We start from the raw sequence: 17,896 nt of genomic DNA, 5'->3' as shown, positions 1-17,896 counted from the left end.
ATTTTTCCTTTTTCCCTCCATAATTGGTTTCCAGTTTCATTCCATTATGATCAAAGTGTTTTGTATAGTTTCAATCTTTTTACATTTACTGAGTCTGTCTTATGATCAAATATATAGTCTATCCTGGAGAAAGCTCCATGAGCACTTGAGAAGAATATATATCCTGCTGTTTGGGGGTATAATGCTCTATAAATGTCTGTTAGGTCTAGTCCATTTATTGTATTATTCAAGCTCTCTATTACCTTATTCATCCTCTGTCCATATATTCTATCCAATGCTGAGAGTGGTGTATTGAAGTCTTCAAATACTATTTTAGAGAAGTCTATTTCTCCCTGCAGTTTTGCCAGTGTGTGCCTTATGTAGCTTGGGGCACCCAGGCTAGGTGTATAAATATTTATTATAATTATTTCTTCTAGGTGACATTTTTATTAACATATAATGACTTTCCTCATCTCTTATAACAGTTTTGCATTTAAAATCTATTTTGTCTGATATTAGTATTGGTACTCCAGATCTTTATTACTATTTCCATGGAATATCATTTTCCGGTCTTTCACTTTCAACTTGGTTTTGTCCTTTTGTCTGGGATAAGTCTCTTATGGACAGCATATAGATGGCTCATATTTTTTTTTAAATCCATTCTGTCATTCTTTATCTTTTGATTGGGGAATTCAATCCACTAACATTCAATGTTATTACTGTAAAGGCTTTATTCACTTGGTCCATTTTATCCTTTGGTTTTCCATTCTCATATCTTACTACTCTCTGTCTTTTTACCCTTTAAGTTACCCTAACTAATAATCTTCATTTCTACACTCTTCTTCATGTTTCTCACCCTTGTTTTTTCCTTTCAGGCATAGTACTCCCTTTAGTATCTCTCATAAATCTGAGTTTTAGTAACATACTCTCTCAGTTTTTGTCTGTGAAAACTTTAAACTCACCCTCACTTTTGAAGGATGGTTTTCTTGGGTAAAGATATTATATTTTGGCTGGCAATTTTTCTCGTTCAGTACCATAAATACATAATACCATTTTCTTCTCACCTCCATGGTTTCTGATGAGAGATCAGCACTTAGTCTTATTGAGATTCCTTTGTATGTGATGCATTACTTTTCTCTAGCTGTTTTCAGAATCCTCTCTTTAGCTGTCATTCTGAATAGTGGGTGTCTTGGAGCAGGTCTATTCAGATTTATTCTATTAGTTATACATTGTCCTTCATGGATATTTGTGTCATTCATAATGGTTAGGATATTTGCAGTCATTATTTCTTCAAATATTCCTTCTACACCTTTTCTGTTCTTTTCCCCTGCTGGAACACTGATAACATGTACGTTTGTGTGTTTCACATTGTCATTCAATTCCTGAAACCCTGTTCCACTTTTTTTTTCCATTCTTTTCTCTTTCTGTTCTCCTGTCTTTCCAAATTCATATGCTTGGTCATCCAAGTCACTAATTCTGTCTTTCATCACTTTTAATCTGCTATTACATGCATCTAGCATATTTTTAATCCCATTCATCATGTCTTTCATTCTGATAAGCTCTGTTACTTTTCTTTGCAGACTCTCATATTGCTCTTTATGCTAACCCAGTATCTTCCTAATACCTTTTGTCTCTTTAGTCATATTTACCTTCAGCTCCTTGAGTTGATTTAGGAGATTGGTGTGATTATCATTGATTAGTTGTCTTAAATCCTGTGTTTTGTGAGGATTTTTGGGTTTTTTCTTTGGCTGAACCATTTCTTCCTGTTTCTTAGTATGGCTTGTAATTTTTTTTCTAATGTCTAAGCATCTGAATATGTTGGTTCAATTATTCTGAATGTCAATTTCTCTCTCTTGCCTTTTGGTTTTGTTTCATAGCTCTTCTTTGGTTTTTGGTTCAGTTTATTCTAAGTCTTTAAAATTTCCCAGTTTAAGTTATCAAAATGGGCCAGGGGCCCACTAATGGGGTGCAGCTTTGCTCCAAGGGGCTCAGATGAGGGATTCCTAAAATTAATTTTTCTCCTTGCAGTTTTCTCTCTGGCCAGAAAATGGTGCATGTCAGCAAATCTTTCCCTGGAAGTGTCTTTTTCAACCACCACTTGCCCATGATTATGGTCTGGCTAGAGCTGAGATTCAAAATGGGCTACCACTCTCCTCCCTCAGCTACACCCTCCCTCTTCCCAGCAAAGAAGACTTCTGTTCCCTCTCAGTTGGCTGCAATACGCCACAGGTTTTATCCAGGCTGTTTGCCTTGAGGGTGAGGGATGGGTGCCATTCCTAGTCATGGGGGTTAGTAACTCATGGTTTTGATTTCAGCTTCTTCATCTTTCTGTCCCTCACCCTCCTGGAGGATGCTCAGCATTCTCCTGGTATGTAGATCCCCAAAGCACCTCCCTCAGATAGCTCTTTGCCCTTCCTCCATTGTTTTTGTGAAGAATTGAGCCCTGCCATCTTCCTGGAAGTCTTGAAAATTGAACATTTAAAAGTATATTTACAATAACACCAGAAATCAAATACCTAGGAATAATTAAAGATATGCAAGCATCTAGAGAGAAAACTGTAAAATGTTCTTAAGAAGAATTAAATGGAGAGGCAAATGGCTTTATTTTCTAAAGACACAATTCTCTTCAAATTGATCTATAGTTTTAATTTAATTCAAATAAAAATTCCCATAGGTTTTCTTGTGAAAATCAGCACACATATTGGGAGGGGGAAGAAGAGATATGATGTGGGGCCATTTTCAGGACCTGGAGTTGTCCTGGGTGGTACTGCCAGGAACAGATGCTGGGCACTGTATGTCCTGCCATGGCCCACTGGGTGGATTGGGGAAGAGTATAAACTATAATGTAAACTACTATCCATGTGGTGTAGCAGTGCTCCAAAATGTACTCTCCAAATGCAATGAATGTGCCACGATAATGAAAGAGGTTATTGATGTAGGAGGAGTGTGGTGAGGGGGATGGGGGGTATACGGGGACCTCATATTTTTTGAATGTAACATTTAAAAAATAATAAAGAAGGAAAAAAATGCATATGGAAATGTAGTCAAGAAACTCTTAGAAGAATAAGAAAGAAGCATAGAAGAGCTTACTCTACTGGATATCAAGACTTATTACTAAGCTACAAAACTTAAGAGAGCATAGTAGTGGTATAAGGATAAACAGACCAATGGAACAAAATAGAGAGCCCAGAAACACAGCTAGGATATATGGAAATACTTAATTTATGACCAAAAAAAATGGATTTATGATAAAAATGCAGACCTGTGAGAAATGGAAAATCTTTTCAAGAAATGGTTCTGGGAAGATTGAATATCCACATAGAAACGATATAAAACTATACTCTACCTCACACCATATGCAAAAATCAATTCCAGGTAGATTATAATTCAACATATAAAGTATAAAACAATAAATCTTTTGGAGGATAATATAGGAGAATATCTTCATGATTTATAGGAAAGACTGGTTAACATAGAACACAAAAAGCTCTACCATAAAGAGAAAGTTTGATAAATTTGAATTATATTTAAAAAAATTACTTCATCAAAAGACATCAATCATTCAGAGAGAGAGAAGGCAAGCCACAGAGTAGAGAAGATATTTGCAACATATATAACCAACAAAGGACTGGTATCCAGAACACTTTTTTTTTTAAAAAGAAGGAAACAAAAACCTTACACACCAATAAGGAAAAGCCAAGAACCCAATAGAAAATAAATAAAGGCACTTCACAAGTAAAGAGATATTGAAAAACCAGTAATCTTTAGTCATCAGAGAAATGCACATTTACAACACAATGAAATACCACTATTCACCCACCACAACAGCCATTTTTTTTAAAAAATGACACTACTGTTTGCAAGGATGTGGAACAATAAAAACACACAAAAGGATACATACTGTGTGATTGCATTCATGTAAAGTTGAAAAACAAGCAAAACTAAATTATAGTATTCAGGGATACGTACTTTTAAATGGTAAAATTATAAGGGAAAGGAAGGAAGCACACATCCTAAAAGCCAGGTCATTGGTTTCCTTTGTGGGAGAGGGAAGGAGGAGGCAGTGATCAGAGAGGAGAATGGAGAGGAGGGTGGGTAGGGCGGCTGACAGTGTTCTATTCTTGTCATGGGTGGTGAAAATGTGTTTGCTTTACATGAATGCTTTAAGCCGTATACATATACTCTGCACTTTCTTGTATGTTATATTTCACCATAAAAAAAGTAAAGATAAATTTGATAAATGAAAAAATTTTAATTAGGGAAAAAGAAAAGGAAGAGTTTGACTTTAATATATGGTCTAATGGCTGGCTGGATATTCAGTTATTCCATATTAGGCTTGAACAATGAAAAGAGTAATTGCTGCATAGAACCTCTTTTTTGTCTGTATATTATCTTTATCGACATACTCCTTATATATACTGGACATCTTCCTTGACTTTAATAAGCCACTCTGCCCAACCAGATCATTATTTCAGGAACTAATGTAGATCACAGAGGGGATACTTTATTATTAATATTTCTTAGTGATACCAGTTACTGAAGCTTATTATAGACAGATTATACTAAGTACTTTTTAAGCTTTATCTCATTTAAACAGTGCAACAACCTTCTAGCATTATCCATTTTCAGATGAGGAAACTGACACTTAAGGTAAACATGTGGCTTGCCCAAGGACTCCCAGGTCATACCTAGGTGAGTCAGAAGTCAAATTCAAATCCAGTCTGTCTGTGGAGCCAGCACTTACCTTTGTACTAAAATTGCTGGGTCTCTATTTAGAAACACCTTCCACTGCTTAAGCTCTAGCTATCTGAGGACAAGAGTTGTACCTTAGAACCTGGAGTCCAAGATATAGCTTGCTTTTGCTTCTTTACTAACTTTAGAAAAGAGCCAGCATTTGGTGATCTCCATGCTGGGTGCTTTGTATAGGTCAATTAATGCAGTCATCCACCTTGCTAGAGAGTTCTATCCCATTTCCCTATAGCATCAGTTATTGATTTATATTTATCTGAAAGCTGAAACCGCATTAGAAGAAGAGGTGTGAATGACAACTCTTCAACCTTGAACTGAAACACACAAGATGTTGCATTCTTGGGACCACTGAGGACTTCCAAGGGTTTCACTCAAAATCTTTTAATTTAGGGCTTCTTCTAGAGAAAGGGGATTTCCACTAAGAGTCTGCAATGACTTTTTGAATTTCAAAATATTTAGAAGACTGTTGAGAGAGTCGAGCAGTGAATAGGATGGGGTGTAGTAGGCCTTTGAATTTGGAACTGCTAATCCCACCCAAGCACCACTGTTCTGGACATATGTCCCCAGCTCAGCCAAGCAGGGTTCTTCCCTACAATTTGACACACACAGAGAGACACCTTTAACCAGGGGGATATACACTTGAGGCTCCTGGCACTCATCCTATTCGTCATCTGGAAAAGTCTGATGCAGAAGCCCCAGAGTGAAGGCAGTCAAGAAGTAAAGAGAGGAGATAACCTCCATCTGAATTCCTCTACTAATTCCTGTCTATCACAGTTAAACTGTCAGTAAGTCCTTTTTCTCTGGAGGCTAGTTGATATGGGGTTCTCTTCCTTGCCACCAAAAGAGTCCTGGATATAATATGGGGATACACTGCTTGCTTCTTTGATGATATTTTTAAGTCTGAGTTTCTAGAATTCAATCACCAACTATCTGTTGAGATCCCACTTTGACGTAAACACTGTCTGACACACAGTAGAGAAAGGACATCCTGGCCCTATAGGAATTGATGGTGAAGCTGAAGCAGTAAGACTGAATCAAGGACAAGCCAGCCTTTAACTGAGTCCTGTGCAAGTTGGCAGTGCAATGTTAATTATCCCTGTGACCAAACTGATTTCTTTACTTTATCCCACCATAAAGTAGTTACTTGGTATAAATCATATCTGATACCCCATGCCCACAAACACAATTACACTCCCTTCAAGAGTCACCCCATGTTCTAGGATTAGCCAATTTTAATGCATATGTAAGAGAATTTTCAAAGTGTGCTAGTCAGTGCATAAGATGATAGGTCACACACTAATTAAAGCATTTAAAGAACCCAATTGAGGATTCTCTTTCTGCCAGCAGGTATCTTTAGGTCAAGAAGGTCTATAATAACCACATCATGTTCATTACTTTAAAACAGGCAAAAATGGCTTTCAATATATTGAGATGTTCTTACCAATTTTCATCTGCTAAAGCATCATATCTTGTTCCAATGAAGCACTCAAAAAATTTTAGAACTACTGGCATTCTGAGCTGAAAACTGATAGTGTGATATTGCTTTGAAGGAATGAAAGCCCGTGATTTTGCTTGAACATATATGTTTTGAGTTAGAAATAAGCCAGAATCATAGCTATGGGAAAGGGAAGTTTTCTAACAGTCCAAAGGCCAGTCTTGGCACTGCCAGCTCTGGGCTGCTGTTAGAACTCTGTCCATTCTCTTATCCAGTCTCTGGGTGTTTCTAGCAGATTCCGGAGTTATCAGTTTAGAATGAGGAATATGCCTGATGTAGTAAATCAGCACTTATCTTTGACACCTCTATCAAGGTTTTGCTTTATTACTCTCCTCTCAAGGATCTGTTATCTATTGGGGACAGTTTTTTTTTCTTTTAAGGTCTTAAGATCTTGAGTTGGGTAGTTATAACTGCTTTAATCCTTTTAAAAGAATGAGATTCAATGGGAATGAAAAGCTGTGCAAAGCTTAAAAGGAATACATTTTCAGTGAAACCTAAGGTCTCCCCTCATTCTAGTTAAGATTTCATAATACTGCAGTCCAAAATACAATTCCTTTCTTCAGAATATCATGCGTCAACTGTTGACTGTGACTCTTAAAATACATATTCATACCCTCAAACTCAAACAAGGTCACATGAGAGAATGAACACATTAAATGAGGAAATGTGTTAAGATAATCTTTTTACGATCCTCTTAAAAGGGAAGCCAGACCATGCCCCTCGTCTCCACACTTTGGAGAGCCAGCCAGGGCCCTGATCGCCACAGTAAAAGTCTAGAACCAAATCCCATCTCCTCCAACCTGGTACTCACTCTGTTCCAGCCGCCCGGCTTCCTCGCCATTGCTGGAACACATCACACACGCTCCCTCCTCAAGGCCTTTGCTCTTCCCGTCCCCTTTCGCCTGGAATTTCTCCCTCTCTCCATTCGCATGACTCAAAAGCCATCTGCTCAGAAAGGGCTTCCCAACCTGCCCAATCTAAGTGGTGCCCCCACTGCTTTCCATCTAACCTGGCTTTACTTTGATCCATAATGCTTGCCATCCTCTGACATTACATTGTAGCTCTGTGTCCCCACCAGAAATAAGTGTTCCAAGGGCTGAGACATTGTCCCTTTTGCTGTCTCCAGTACCTAGAGCAGTTCTTGGCAGACAGTTGGACCCTCAGTACTTGCTGAGTGAGTGAACGGGTGACAGACAATAACGAACATTTCTTGAGAGGCTAGACCTTTTTATGGGCCAGGTACTATAGTAAGTTCCTTACTTGTGTCATCCTTAGCCCTCAGAACAATTCCATGAGGTAGATACGATTATTTTTTCCAGTTTGTAGATGAGGAACTGAGGCACAGATAGGCAAAATAACTTGTCAAGATGACTCAGCTAGTAAGTTGCAGGTCGGATTTGAACCCAGAGCCCACACATATGGGAATGCTTTTACTTTGTCTTTATGATTTTTCAAAAAATTCAACTCCAAGATTCAAAATAGTCTATTAGAATAGTAGGTGATTTTTGCCAAGAGTAGTGCAGTGGAGCTTCCCAAACATTTGAAAATAGACTAAGTTGTGCAGTCTGTGCACAGCTCAAACAACTAGGCCCCAGGAGAGCATGGGGCTAAAATCCAGCCTTCACTCCACAGGTCAAGCCCCTAGAGCCAGTGCCCATTTCTACTGTCTGACACAAGTGGGGGCTCTCCAGTGGGAGGGATGAGGCTCTTGTCCTTGTCCCACAGACCACCTGGGTGGGCTGTGGTGAATGGGTACACCTTCTCAGCCCTCTTACAGGGGACCTTGTTAAGTTCAACATATCCTCCCTGGAGTCCCTTCCTGGAATAAATAATTCTCAGGTCCCCGAAAGTGAGCAATCAGTTAGCTTTCCTATCAATGGGACAGTCCAAAGCAGATTCTGAGCAACTTTGGGCTGTAAGTGAGCTCAGATAGTGTCTAATCCCTAGTTTTACAAAGCAAGAATCTGCGGTCCAGGGAGGGCATATAATTTGTCCAGGGACTCACAGTGACACAACCTACAACCAATACAGACTTGAGGTTGAACTCTATATCTGGTCCATAGAGATTCCCCTATATGGACTGATGATGCTTCTAGCCAGAACATTTAGAAGGCTTTTTATATGCTCATCTTTGTCTGATCACAATCTGCAATTCCTTCTATGGTCTGGAGTCTCAGGAAGTGGAGTGTGTGAAATACCTCCTCCCTCCTGTTTCCTGGAGCCTTCAACTGTATTTTCTGGCCAGTTTCAATCCTTGATTTTTTTGTTCCCTAGTAGAAATTGAAGAATATTCAGGTCAGCCTACTTGTGAATAAGTGAATTCCATCATAACTCTTTTGACCGTCAATTTCATAATCAAATATGGAATTAAAGATTCTAGTTGTTTGTTTTTGGTGAAATGTCTTGCTTTAGGTTAGAGGCTTTTAAACATTAGTTTAAGGATTTTTTAAAATTTATTATGAACTGAGCTCACATATGAGACAAAAAGAATAGAGTTACACCAACTTTGTACAGAGAAGAACTGGCAGAGAAGGAATATATATATATATATATATATATTAACCCCCTTAAGCTGTTAAATGTGCTGAACCCCTACAAATTCTCAATGTGACAATCCTTGAGTATTTGCCTATAATCCCTCAGTAAATACGCCTTTTAATTCAACTACAGACTTGTACACACTCCAGACACAAGTGCCATTAATTAAATAACACACTCAGCAAACTCTCAGAGCCATTAATTATCAAAGGTAGTCTGCTCCATGCTTGACTCGAAAATTCTATTATAACAGGAGAACACACTTCGAAGCAAGGAGTGTGTTGGAGGAAGGTCACCCTCAAAAGCACGATAAGAAGAAGCTGTCAGAGAAAGCAAATGACAAAGCATGTATGCCATTTAGTTTTTCCTTTGCCCCTTTGGAGGCTTCGGAGGAAGGAAAACTGTTTCGCACTGTAGGGACTTTCTCAAAATTAGTTTCTCTCATGAAAGACACAAGTAAATATAAAGTAATCCTTTTTCATTTTGACTGAGTCGCAGGAAAAAGTAATATCAGCTGAAGATTTAGAGACAAATAAAGCCTGTTCTTCCTAAGCTCCATCAGAAGGAGAAAGCCTTGCAGGGAGAGTCTTTGCTGGATACGACCGTGGGGAGCAGGATGTGAAGGAGCATGATTATGGAAGATGGCGGCCTTGATGGCTTCAAGTGGGCAACCAGGGGATGCTCAAGGAGTAGCACAAGTTTTCCAGGGGTGGGTGAGCACCACTCTTCCTCCCCATCCCACCCCCACCCCCGAGCCTCTCATTTGCCAGGACACTGTCAGATGCAGGAGGCCCTAAATCATTCACAGCTACTAGCTTTGGGATCATCTTTCTTGAGTGTTTGCAGCTCTTAGCGTTTGATTTATCCCTTCCAAGAGGGAACTGACAATGCTGAGCCTGTGGTCACTTTATAAATGACAGATACAGTGTGAGCCCGAAACTTGCTGCAGGACAGAGGTCCTGAGGGGTGGCATACGGTGCCCAGACCTGCCCTTTGTGCCTTGAAGAAGGCAAACTCAGAGCATTGGGAGAAGGACCCTGTTTAATGGGAAGTTAACACACTTTCATCACTGGAAGTTGTGTTACTAATAAGCGCTTGTGACATGCCACTGAGCAATTGTTTGGAGTTCGAAAACTTGCTTCCAGCTGCTGCCCGGGGGTAACCCCTTCCTATCCCGAGATGGAAGTATAATTGCATTGCCACACAGATACTAATCAGAGAGGCTCACTGATCCCTGCCATTTCTCCCTCAGCTTCTCCTTTACCCACTTACTGTAAGAGATTGCTACCAGCGGCTTTTGAGGTTCAATTTCTGAGACCAGTTTATTAAGAAAAAAGCTGAAAAGCAGAGGTCAGGGGTGCCTGCTCTTAGAAAATTGCTCACCTTATTTTCAGTGTGAGCAGAATGACTTTCCACAGCTGCTTCTGCCTGATCTCTAGCCTGCTAGGAACTGAGAAGAGTTAGTTTTAAAAGAAGAGCGTTGTTATAGATAAGTTTTATGTTAGTGCTTCAGAGCTTTGTTTTGTTGGTGAGTGCAGTTTCTTTGTCGTAAAGGAACAGCTCTGGCATATATATACAATATAGGCCATTGTATTAATCCTCATCTGCAAGGACTACCTTTGAAGGACAACGGTTGTCCTGTTTGTGTGGTTCTGCTAAGAGCGCAAAAGTTGAATATTTGCACCTGAAAGCTACTGCAACAGGTCTCCAGGATCTGAATTGCTTTGGAACATTGGAACATATGTTGTAAGCACACTTGGGAAATGGACTCAAGGGGAAGACAGGCTTGGAGACTGGAACTCTTCAACATCACATCCATCAATTGCCCTCTGTGGGGGAAAAGATGTGCCTCCCTCTGGCCTGTTGAGTGTTTCTAGTTCAAAACCTTGCTTTATACTCATCAAGTTAGACAGACTTCTCGAGATTCGCCTGCCCCTTTTTGCACTGTCCTCCGAGCCTTACTTAGGCTTCAATAAACACATTTATTGATATGCCCGTATAACATCGAACAGCACCATTTTCTATGCTAACAGTGCTATGGCAGGCCACTTGAGAGCTGAAGAAGGGCACATCGTGCATGAAATCCAGCTACAAGAGGAGAAGATGAGGACATTGCCCAGAAGCACCCTCTCCATTAATGAGGCCGAATCTCTTACCATGTAGCTAAGGACTGAGCTCTACTTGCTCTGATACTCTCCACTCTTTGTTGCCTGGTCATTCCTGACTGTCAGTATAATGCAAAAAACAGATATCAACAACAGCAGAGGCTAACATTTAGTGAGAACTTACAATGTGCTTGGCACTGTTCCAAATGCTCTCTGTGCATCAGCCCATTCAGTTCTCTCCAAAAGCCCAACGAGGTATTTCACGTTGCCTCGTGGCCCCTGGCTGGTCAGTGAGGAGGCTGGACTTCACTTCCAAACCCCTTCTCCAAGCCTGGCATGTTCACCCACTGTGCTCTGGCCTGAAAGGTGGATTCTGCTTCCCACACGCTTCAGCTTCTTGGGGAAAATAAGCTGCTGAAGGCAGAGCATTAGGAAGCCACGTAGACAGTTTGGATGCCAAAGCTGTGTGGGGAGTGAGCTGGAGAAGCCTCCTAAGTAAACCAGCAGAGAGCCTCAGCAGGTATTGATGGAGGCATGACAGAGATTCAGGAACTTCAGGGCTGGCGGCAGGAGAGGCGGGTGTGGGAAATGACATGGGGCACTGCGTTCATAAAGGCCAAAAATAAAACCGAGGGAAACTTCCTCTAGGACATAAATCTGCCCTAGACAGGCGAGGCGGAGGAAAAGAAAGGGCACATCCATTTTCAGGCCTGCACAGGTGTCTCTGACTCAAAGTCAATAATTGTTCAAGGACAAGGGCAATGATGAATGATCAGGAGATGTTCTGTATCTCCAGACAAGGTGGGTGGTGCTGGGAGCAGTAGGGATGATCTCAATGCCATATAGGAATGAGACAGGACCCTTTGCACGGGTGGGGATGGGGCAGATGAACTGGTGCATACACTCCACTCCCCACCCTGCACTTACTGACATTGGTGGACCCAGGGGAGTAGAGGAGACTCTTGAGCTCAGCTGTGAGGTTAGAAAGAGAAGTGATTCACCTTCTATGTCTGGATCCCAGAAGGGACCAGAGGCAATTCCAAATGCCTGTTCTGCCCTTTGCTCTCTATCACTAACATTCAGAGAAAGCATAGTGCTAGAACTGCTGAAATCTTTCTCCATCTACCAGCGGCTGAAGGATGTGTTGGTGTGTCTGCACCCAGGTGGTATTGGATGGCCCACACCATGAATATCCTTGAACCACTCCCTTGATACTAGCAGAAAGTTGGATCCTCAAACATCACCAGTGTACATCCTCAGTGCTGTACTCAAAGCCACAAAAACAAAAAATGAGAGAAAAGCCATTTAAATCTTCACTGAACTCTCTCAAAAACACCTAACAAGAATTCTGGGGGAGCGGGTGTAGCTCAGTGGTTGAGCACCTGCTTCCCATTTATGAGGTCCCAGGTCCAATTCCTGGTACTTCCTGAAAAGTAAATAATTAAGTTAAAAAAATAGAATTCTGCTTGTTCTTCTCAGTAATGTTTCTCAAAAATCTACCTCTTAAAATATCATACCCAGCATACCCAAATGCCCAAACATCTAGAGCTCTTCCTTTCAACCATTCCCAAATTTTATGAAATCTAATACACGTAATTCTCATCTTCCAAACCCCCCATGTCCCCTATTTAATTTTCTTTCCCGTAGTTCTCTGCTTCTTCCAGTGTCTTCCAAGCTAGTAGCCCCTGCTAGTCCAGTTCCTGACCACACCCATTTTACTCTTCCCAATAGTTCAGGCCCATGATGTTCTCCTTTGGGATGGGGCAAGGGATCAGAGCTACGAGATACATTTCCTTGTTCTCCTGGGTTTGACCTGGGCTGCTGTATTACCAAGGAATTTACTTGTTTTCTTCCCTAGTAAGATTAAAGGACTCCCTCCCCTCCACACACACACATTCCCTATTTTATGGGTACAAGTTATTTGATTTAGGCCTGGCCCAAATCCTTAGGGTATCTTGGCCTTGAAGGAAAGCTGACTGCCTGGCATGCATTAGCTCAGTAATTCCCCAAATCCAGGAACTGGGCTCATCAGGGTCATGTTGAGAGCTTGTTAAAATCACAGCTTCCTGGGCCTCTCTCCAAGCCTAAGTCAGAATTTGGAGGCAGGGTCCAGGAAGCAGTGCTTTTAACAAGCCCACCAGATAATGGCTAGGTTTGGGAATCCATTCTTCCTTAATAATTAATACCTTAATAAAGGTATTAAATGGCTTCACTTTTACATAAGCTTTGTGTTCATAAAATAGATTTTTAGTTGACCACCCAGCTGCTCTGGGGTGAGGGCAGAAGCCATGAAAAATGTTTGGGATCCAGGAAGTGCAGGTCTAGCAGGCCTGGGACCCGTCTACTTCATGTCATCTGCTCAGATCAATATAACCTCTTGTAAAATGTTAATGGCAATCTAACAGATTAACAATAAACAAACTAATATTTTGTTTATTGCCATGAGTCAAAAATGTTATTTGTTCTAAATAAATGTGTTTTTATGTTCCATCATTTCCAGGCACAGAAGTAACTCAAACAAATCCCAAGGCATGAGGAAATGGGCCTCGTTCTCTAGGACTCTGCAGCATTGGAAATGAAGCTAAGCAGACTTTATTACATCCCACAATTCTGCAACCTTTCTCAGAGCATTTTATTACACTTGTGGAAGCCATCAGGGTTATGTTTCAATCAGGATGACTGACAGGCTAACTTCAAAACAACAGCATCGGCAGCCCTTCCACACTTTCCTGGCAGTGTACTTAGAACAGAAGCTTTCCTAAATTGTCCCTTAGCCTGGATAGAAATAAAAGAGTAGTTAAAATATTTATCTCATGTGTTCACTAACTAAAAATTGACACTTTGGACCCACTGAAAGGTACAACTGGGGAAGTTGATCTCTTAAAACTATTGTGCTTGATGTAAACCAAAGGTTTGTCAAGGCTGAGATGAGATTTGGAGAGCATATATTGTGGTAGGTAAGATAACAGCACAAGAAATGTACAACCTTTCCTCAGTTATAATCTTCTTGGGTGCAGGCCAACAGAACTCAAAGGACTTAAAATGGCCACATTGGCTTCAGAAAACAAATAAACAGGCAATACAGTGATCTGACACCACAGAGATGGCTGTTTGAAGGAGAGGAATGTGAAGAAAGGAAATGAAAACATTCCCAATCTTGGTTCAGGAAGCACTCCCCATGCCCATAATAGTCAATTACGGCAGAAGTGGGCTCTCTCTTTTCTCTGTAATATTAATAGAAGGGAAGATTATAGTATACACAGGAAAATAAAACACCTCAGTAGCCCTGCCACTAAGATTCACACATAGGATTTTTCTTTCTCACAAAGAAGCCTCTTTGAGAATCCCTTTTGGTTTATTGGCTACTTCATGACCCAACTCCATCAACCGACATAAGGTACATAGTTTTCTGTGATTGCTGTAACAAATTACCATAAACTATCAGCTTAAAACAACAGAAATGCATCCCTCACAGTTCTGGAGGCCAGAAATCTGAAGCCTGGCAGGGCTGAGCTCCCCGCAGGATCCTTTCCATGCCTCTCTCCTAATTTCTGGTGGCTGCCGGCAATCCTTGACATTCTAGGCTTGTAGCTGCACCACTCCAGTCTCTGCCCCCACCTTCACGTTGCCTCTCCTGTTCTGTTCTGCATCTCTCCTCGATTGTTCTCTTATAAGCAGACTTGTCATTGGATTTAGGGCCCACCCACGTAATCTTAGGTGATCTCTTCATCCCAAGGTCCTTAACTTAATTACATCTGCAAAGACCCTTTCTCCAAATAAGGGGACATTCCCAGAGTCCAGGGACTTGGTATGGACATATCTTTTTTGGAGCCATAACTCAACCCACTACATGTGGCATCTGACCGGTCACTGTTTCTCATCCAGTATAAGCCTGTAGACTGGATATGGTTCAATAACATCTTCTTTGAAATCTTATTATATGTCTTTGCTAAAGCCCTCTTTATTGGCAATTATTGTTGCTACCCACTTGAGACTGGGAAACCCTCTTGTTCCCATATCTAGTCTGGGATGTTTCTTTCTTAGCTGGAGGTAAAAAGCACTGTGATCTGAACAGAACATGCTCAGAAAAAATATCAGAGAGGGAAGATAGCAAGTGATCACCATCTTCCACCAGCTCAAGGGTTGCTGATTTGTGATCCAGGGACAAGCCCTAAAAATAACTTTTCTTCTTATGCCCAGCAGGCAAAACACTGATGTTGTCTCAGATTTTACTGACAAATGTCACCAAGAATGTCCAGCCCCTGCTTCTGGTGATTTCACGTTTTACTTAGTGGTTGTGAATCAAGGAAGTAAAGAAATACTTGGCCACAGATGGAAGAGTTAGTTGAATCAAATCATAAGCCTACCTGCAGTTTTAAGTTTGTTTTCCATTGTGTCTATGCAATTAAAACCCATTTCTGCCATCTATCTGTGGATTTCCTCCTTTCAGTCTCTTCCTGTAACACTGGCTTGGTTTGGCGGCTGTGGGTCCAGAAGGCCAGCCCTGAAGCTCTTCCATGTCTGCCCCATAAACCCATGCATAGTGGAAGGCAGGATAAGCCAGCAAGGACCATGGACAGTGCCTTTCAGGGGCTGTTTCAACTACCTTCCCTTCTTTCCTTCCTTTTTCTTTCATTCGTTTAATAAATATTTAATCAATACCTATTATGGACCAGGTACTATATATACGAAGTGCTGGTGCTACAATGTTGAACAAAAGTATCTGAAAAGTCAGTATTGTCCCCCTTTTATAGATAAGGAAACTGAACCTTAGAGATCTGTGACTTGCTTAATGCCACACACTAATAGAATGCATGTCCTGCTGAGTAATTATGCCTGGCTCATTCCCCTAAGCCAAGCTGTTCCTCAGCTTGCTTCAGTTTCTGGTTTTGACAACTGACCAGGTCAAGTAAACACACCTACTTTCTCAAGGTCAAAATTAGTTGGGGACATGCAATTTAGGCCACCAAGGCTCAATCTTGGTCAATTCAATGAGCATTTCCTAAGTACCTCCTGTGTGTCCATCCTGCGGGAGCCCTCTGAGAGCTCTGGTGGCTTTCTAGGCTCTTTATTTTACCCTGAGAATACCCACTGCCCTCTCATCTTCCGACAGTACTGTTTTACACACAGTCCTTTGCTCATTCTCTGAGCATCTGATCTAGTTACCTCATTGGGTGTGAAAATCTCCACCATCCCATGCCTGGTTCTTAAGGGATGGCCAGAAACAGTGCTCTCAGAGTCCAAATAAGAGCAACACTAATGTTTCAAGGATGCATTTTAGTAAGTTGACTTCCCACCAAGTTGCTCAAGTCTCAGGCATGCCCCCTCTTCTCCCTCCTTTACTCTTTTTTCATCTGTCTGCTAGAAGCTAGGCCCACAAAAGCAAATCAATAGCATTGAGAGATAGTCTTAAGCAGTGCTTCTCAAATTTTAACCTACATCAGAATCACCAGGAAGTCTTGTTAAAAGAGATCTCTAGGCTCCACCTCCAGAGTTTCTTATCCAGTGGGTTGCAATTGGGCCTGAGACTTTGTGTTTCTACAATTTTGCAGATGATGCTGATGATGCTGGTTCAGATCACACACTTTGAAAGCCACTGAACTAAAGGGATGACTTTTTTTAAAGTTACATCTGCCCAAAACAGAATTTGTTCTGTTCTAAGAACAGAATCCAGCTTGTTTTCTGGCCCTGCATTTAACATATCTTAGTCTAGAGGTAATGAACTGCAAGTTAACTCCAATCAGGCCACTCAAGCATCTCCAGTAGGATTTTAGAGTTATTTAACACCACTGAAGACTTCTTGACTGAGCTAATTAAGTGATTAGTTTAGATCGATAGTAGATGAACAAAAGGAAAAGTAGGGCAGCTACAGCTCACTACCAACTTAATAAAATGGTGCTAACTTAAGTGTGGGTTTAAAATTGGGCTTAGCTGCTAAAGGCCTCCATCTTTCTATCCTAAGAGAAAAGGAGCTCATCCATGCTACAGCTGGAAACTGATTGTTCCACAGGATTCTACAAATGGGGTGGCTTGGCTTGGCTTGGCTTGACTTGTTAAGGAATGCCATCACAAAGTGGAGGTGCCATTTTTAATGACTGACCCTGGTGCTCTGCCTCCCACAACTGTTGATATCACAACATTGCCAGTGAGTCCATGTTGGATGAGTAGGTATCTCAATTCAAAAACCCATTGTGTAAGGCTTCCACTCAGAATTAAGCAAGGTACAAATGCCACAGACCTATAGCTATGAAAGTTTGTATCAGCCTTCTAGTCTCACATTTTCAGAAGGGAATCGTAGGGATCTGGCATTTATTGTGCATCAACCATGAAAGACTGAATGTACAAATGGACAATGACTAGGGAACTTGGAGCCGCCATCAGCAGTAACCAGATAGGAAACTGTGGCCTATCTGTAGCAATCGGTCCAGGAAGCTAGCCACTATCTACAACAACCAGTCCAGGAAGCTAAAGTACAGTCCCTGTAACAACTGACCCAAAATAGCCAGGACTTGATCAATAACTGATAGCCTCCCAAATTCTTGTCCTGCTTCCTACCTAGGGCCAACTAGAGAAAGCCAAATATACTTCCCTAACCTGGATGCCCTGCTTCCAGCTAGCCACGCTCCAGCTTCCCTATGCCAACAGCTGTCCATCAGGGCATCTCTGAATTCTTCCCCTTTTCTCTTCACTGTAAAGATTTCCCTCTCCTCTTCCTGCCTTTGGCTTTCTGTCAAACACAACTGAGGGTGGCTGACTCCTTTCCTTAGCAAGCTCTGAATAAATAGCCTTTGTTTGTTCTCATTTGGTATTCTTCATTTAGTTCCACAGCTATGTGCCAATAACTGTTGGAGGCAGGTTGTAGTAGCCTGACTTTACAAACAAGGAAAATGAAGTTCAGAGAGGTTGTCACCCCAGGTGATGGTGAAAATGATAATGACAATAATAGCACCTACCATGAGACTGTTTTGGCATTTTTATAGGTACTCTATGTTATTGACCCATTCAGTATTCACAACAACCCTATGAGTAA

At 41.2% G+C, this 17,896-nt stretch overlaps 1 protein-coding gene across 8 annotated transcripts in view; it reads left to right on the top strand.

Moving 5' to 3' along the window:
* Positions 1 to 17,896, top strand: part of FHIT (fragile histidine triad diadenosine triphosphatase) — a 1,565,692-nt gene that overhangs the window by 1,523,760 nt on the left and 24,036 nt on the right. For 7 of the 8 annotated variants that reach the window (XM_071212131.1, XM_012521179.3, XM_023585757.3 and 4 more), the window contains one exon: positions 13,367 to 13,673. The exons of the other annotated variant lie outside the window; for it this stretch is intronic. The gene's annotated coding sequence lies outside the window, so the exon portion shown is untranslated. Of the gene's footprint in view, positions 1 to 13,366; positions 13,674 to 17,896 lie in introns of those variants that run through there. 8 annotated transcript variants of the gene reach the window in all.

The sequence above is a fragment of the Dasypus novemcinctus genome, chromosome 26, assembly GCF_030445035.2.
Source record: "Dasypus novemcinctus isolate mDasNov1 chromosome 26, mDasNov1.1.hap2, whole genome shotgun sequence".
Classification (NCBI taxonomy): Eukaryota; Metazoa; Chordata; class Mammalia; order Cingulata; family Dasypodidae; genus Dasypus; species Dasypus novemcinctus.
This window is presented reverse-complemented; position numbering and strand designations above follow the sequence as displayed.